Source organism: Leuciscus leuciscus, assembly GCF_965113295.1.
Source record: "Leuciscus leuciscus genome assembly, chromosome: 2".
NCBI lineage: Eukaryota > Metazoa > Chordata > Actinopteri > Cypriniformes > Leuciscidae > Leuciscus > Leuciscus leuciscus.
Genome location: NC_138726.1, coordinates 62,832,024 through 62,837,013, shown reverse-complemented (window position 1 = coordinate 62,837,013; position 4,990 = coordinate 62,832,024). Strand labels below are relative to the sequence as shown.

Genomic DNA, 4,990 nt, shown 5'->3' with positions numbered 1-4,990 from the left:
AATCAACATGCAATTTTAAACAAATATATATATATATATTATTTTATTTAAACATGAATATGAAACTAAATAGTTTTTTAATGACTGGGCTACAACACATAGGCTTATTAGCCTGCCCTACAATCATTGAATATTATTTTGCTTGATTGACGGGTTTTTATTTAAAAGAAAGAGCGTAGCCTACACAATACTTAGGCCTACTAAAATATAATTAATATTATTTTATTGCATTTGTATTAGTTGTTTGAAGAGTAAAAAAAATAAAAAAAAATCGGTCGATCTTAACGCAAGTTTACAACCGGCCAGTCGGTCGGACTAAAAGGGGAAAAAAATTAATTGGGTCGGTCCTAAATTGACAGGATCGGTCGGGTAACGGCAAACAAGAATATTTTTAAGGATGCCCAAAACACATATTTGCGAGTGTGTAATGGCAATTTAGACATACAAATATTGCACATATTTTTCATCCGCTACCCGCCCGCAAGGAGTTCATTATCCGCCCGCATCCCCGCCTGTGAATTTTAGGAATGTCACAATCCACCCGTTTTAGCCACTTTTATGCGGGTACCCAACCCATTGCAGGACTCTAGGTGCTTATGTGACAGAGTATTTTACATTAAATGAAAACTGCTGCCCAATTCACAACCTCATATTTCTGGTATAACTGTTGCTTTAAAAAAATATATATATTTAGCCAAAAGCACTTAACAACCATCCATTTTTTGAGGTGGAACGGATAGTTCGGCAAGTAAGGAGCTGGTGAAAAAGAAGCTGGACTCAGCCTCCTTTATCTGGTTGCTGTTTGGCATTATTGGTTGCTGTCACTCTTTAGATGCTAGTGATTGGATATCGCTGTAATATTGTAAACCCCTACTGGAAGACAAAGAGGAAGAGAAAGAAAGGAGGAGAAAAACGCAGAGAAAGAAGAAGGGAGGAGCAAAACGCTTAAAGTTAACTTAATTTTAGGTAACTTTAAACGATTTAAGCATTGTTCATGTTTTATTTGTGTTACTCAAATGATTTAAAACTAAATTGGATCGTTTGGTCCACTGTATGTTATGTGTAATATTGTCTTTTTCGTCGCGCTGTCGCCTAAAGCTCAGAGTTTCTCTCGTGTGGAACTCGAGCTTCTCATCGCATCGTGCATTAAGACACAAAACACTCGAGAGTTTCAATCAGGACTGCAACAAGGTCAGTCCAGTGTAATGGTGTGAAGGTGTTTGAGTGTGTTTGGGGACACTAATGTACAATTTTGCAATAAGTTGTATTGATTATTTGAGAATATAAGTAGTGACGCACTTTCAATAAGAACCTATAACGGAACTGAAACTAGACTGGGGCGACATTTTTAAAATCAGGCCTATGTTTATTTATTTTTCATGTGTATTTCCAGAATCTAAATTAACAGTGTTGTAGCAATAGCCTAAATTGAATTGTCTCGCAAAAGTGGATATCCTTATCAACTGCATGCAATTACTGAATTTGTTTACTTTTTGAAAACTTTATGGTGAGAGCGCGTGCTGGATTCTCTCGATTTTACAATTTTATATAAAAGTTGCCATATATGTGAGCTCGTGATTAGTTTTATATGACGCGCTATAGAAGAAAAAAAAGAAGAAACTGTATGGCACATTGAAGATCGCCTGTCATTGCTCAGCTCTCTCCACTGCAATCAGACCTCCACTTTAATACGTTATTTTAGCAAGAAGAGAAAACATGAATGAAGTGTAGTGGCTATATTATAACGTATCGTGCTCAACAACTGTTTGGTGTAGAAACATAATACATCATTTGAAAGCCGAGACTTTGAAGGTTTGATTTTGGAACTTTGCACTGTGTGATGTGTGCTCTGCTTCCTCAGAGATGTTTGATTGGTCTGCTGAGGCAGTGACGTATCGTGTCAATAGACCTCCATGTGAATCTGTATGGCGTTCCCATCGGCTCTTCAATAAGACTTTGCAACATGCACTCGTCTCATGAACGTCTCACTCAACGTCTTATTTTTTTTTATTTTAATTCTGCCATTTATTCCATTCAATGGGCTATATGCACACGGAGGTGATGACGTACTTCCGCTAAATTCTCAGCCAGCTAAGCCATTTCCGCTACGGCTGAGGTGATTGTTTACCAAGCGATAACGATAGCGATAGCGTAATGTCTAGTAAGAAATCGTTTAAATTTCAGCGAACCAACAGCAGTACAGCTGAGCATTGTTGTGTGCCTTTGTGTCAAGCCTCAAGTAAGTACAACACAGTACTTAGTTTTCACACATTTCCATCTGACGCGGAAATCAGGCGAAAATGGCTTGTCACTATCCGGAGGGACAACTTCACAGTTAGTCCCCATACCCGAGTATGTAGCCGGCATTTTAAAAAGGAGGACGTTCATGAGCCAGTGTCAGAGACAGGGAGACGGCTATTAATCAAGGGAGCTGTTCCAGCATTGTTTGAGTGGAACAATTATACCCTTCCCACTTCAAGACCGGGGGTATGGGAGAGGAGAGAGTGGCCGCCGGTGTCGCGGGATGACGCTGCGTGCGAGGAGGCTGACATCCTCATGGACCACGACTACTCTTCGGCTCCAGATCCCGCAGTTGTCGATTTAGCCCTTGATGACAACATGTCTCTCAGAGAGGAGAACCTCAAGCTGAGGCAACAGGTCGAAAAGCTGACAATGAATCAGCGCTTTGGGATTCATCGTTTTTCTGCCTCAGACAAGGACATACGTTTTTTCACAAGGTAAGATGTCCAGATTGTTCTGTAGTACTTTTTCAGCAACGGATATAGGTGTGTGTGTGTGTGTGTGTGTGTGTGTGTGTGTGTGTGTGTGTGTGTGTGTGAGAGAGAGAGAGAGAGAGTGTGTGCGTGTGTGTGTGTGTGTGTGTGTGAACAGATAAAGATCATACCAGGAGAGGGACAAACAGCAGCTGTGGTATCAAATGTTCACACATATTTTAATTTGTCGCACTGTTAATTTGTACAATTAATTTAATTTGTACACTTAAATTTAAGTTATGTTATAATATTTTATTATTTTGATGTCTTTATAATTATTCTATGTAGGCTATTCCAAACTTTGGCACTATTGCATTATGTACAGTCATGCCAATAAAGCAATTTGAATTGAATTGAGAGAAAGACTAATTGAGTTATATATTTGAAATGCTTCCTATTAATTTCATAGTATACACTGATACAAGATTCAAATGCTAATATCTGAATTGTATTCATTTAGATTTGCATCGTATGACCTACTGATGAGATTCTGGGCCTTAATAGAGCCTTCGCTGCCATCTATGGTCAGTGTGACACAAGCACAGAGAGGCACCTTTAAAGAGCCAAGTTCCACTGTAGTAAGTAGTTATTTACATGGACCGTACAATACAACTTAACAAAGATCATGGTTAATAGAAGTTGAGAGAAATATAATGTACATTTTATTTCTTTTGAACAGACTCGTTCCCTGCAGCCCATTGATGAGATGTTCTTGTTTCTCAACTACCTTGCACTGGGTTCAAAACAGCGTGACCTTGCTGACCGGTACGGAGTCCACCAGTCCACAGTCAGTCGGATCATCACAACGTGGAGCAACTTTCTGTACACTGTGCTAGGGTCTGTGAGGATCTGGATACCAGAGGAGAAAATAAGGGAACATCTGCCAGCTGATTTTAAGGACTATGCAGACACTACAGTCATCCTGGACTGCACAGAGCTGAGGTGCCAGTGCCCTTCATCACCTCTTCTCCAAAGTGAAATGTTCTCAGCATATAAGTCCCACTGTACTCTCAAAGGGCTGCTTGGAGTGGCTCCTCATGGGGCGGTCACATTTATCTCTCCACTGTATGCTGGTTCCATCAGTGACAAACAGATCATGCGGGAGTCTGGAATTCTCTCCCTTTTGAGACCTGGGATGGCCATCATGGTTGACCGAGGTTTCCTTGTTGATGACCTTGTGCCTTGCAAGATTTATAGGCCAGCATTTCTCTCTGGAAGATCCCAGATGTCTGCCTGTGAGGTCAGGGAGACCCAAGCAATTGCACGCCTCAGGGTGCATGTTGAGCGCCTCATACGGCGTGTTAAGGAACACAAGTTCTTTGACACAGAAATTCCACTTAGGCTTTTTGGCAACATTAATCAGCTGTATTACTGTTGCATGTCTTCTGACGAACTATGAAAACGGGCCTCTTGTAAAGGCTTGGGCAAAGAAGCCAGAGTAGAGAGCCACTTGTTGTCACATGCCTGTCCTGTCTTGTGTAGCACATGTGGTGTTTGTGTTCCTGTCATTGTTTTGACCCCACCCTCCTTGTTATCTTATTATTGGTTTCATTTGCCCCACCTGTTGTTCCTCATTACCTGCCTGATTTGTCCCTTTTATAAGTTCCTTTGTGTTTGCAGTCTGTGTCGGATCGTTGTCTTGTACACGTCTCCCGTTTCCCCGTGACCCGTTTGGTTTGTTCACTTTTGAAGTTGTTGTTTGGTATTTTGTAATGTTTTCCCCCTCGTGGGTGTTTGTTTTACGTTGTTCTTTTGTTTATTAAAAATCCCTTTCCTCTGCACTTGAGTTTTCCTTGTTTTCTTAGTTTTCCGTGACAGAACGATCCGACCATGTCAAAAACTCAGCAGAGGAAGTCCCAGCATCCACTTGTTCCCCCAGTCTCATGCCAACAGTATGAACGCATTCTTCGTGTTCAATCATTGATTGCGCTCCGCCAGCAGGGAACTGATCTAAGGAAGTTCGCGGTCAAATTCCTTAGTGCAGCAGAGGGACTGGGTCTTAATGAGGAGCCCCTCAAGGACCTTTTCTTTTATGCCCTTGACGAGCCCATGGATTGGGTACTGAGAAGGGCGTATGACCGCAGCACTTTTGAGGGTATGGTGGAGGGTCTCGCTCGCCTGCAGGAGCGAGAGGCCATGAAGAGGGTCTCAGTTCCGGTGACCTCAGTACCGGTGGTCCCGAGTCCAGTGTTCCCAGTTCCGATGGTCCCGAGTCC

At 41.8% G+C, this 4,990-nt stretch overlaps 1 protein-coding gene across 5 annotated transcripts in view; it reads left to right on the top strand.

The window, feature by feature from the left end:
- The first annotated feature begins 716 nt into the window (after nucleotides 1-716).
- Nucleotides 717-4,990, top strand: part of LOC309484613 (apolipoprotein L3-like) — a 16,421-nt gene continuing 12,147 nt past the window's right edge. Inside the window, exons 1-2 of one of the 5 annotated variants that reach the window (XM_082150939.1) lie at nucleotides 722-966; nucleotides 1,099-1,195. The gene's annotated coding sequence lies outside the window, so the exon portion shown is untranslated. Of the gene's footprint in view, nucleotides 1,209-4,990 lie in introns of all 5 variants that reach the window. The other 4 variants (XR_014200925.1, XM_082150938.1, XM_082150940.1 and 1 more) reach the window with 4 other exon arrangements.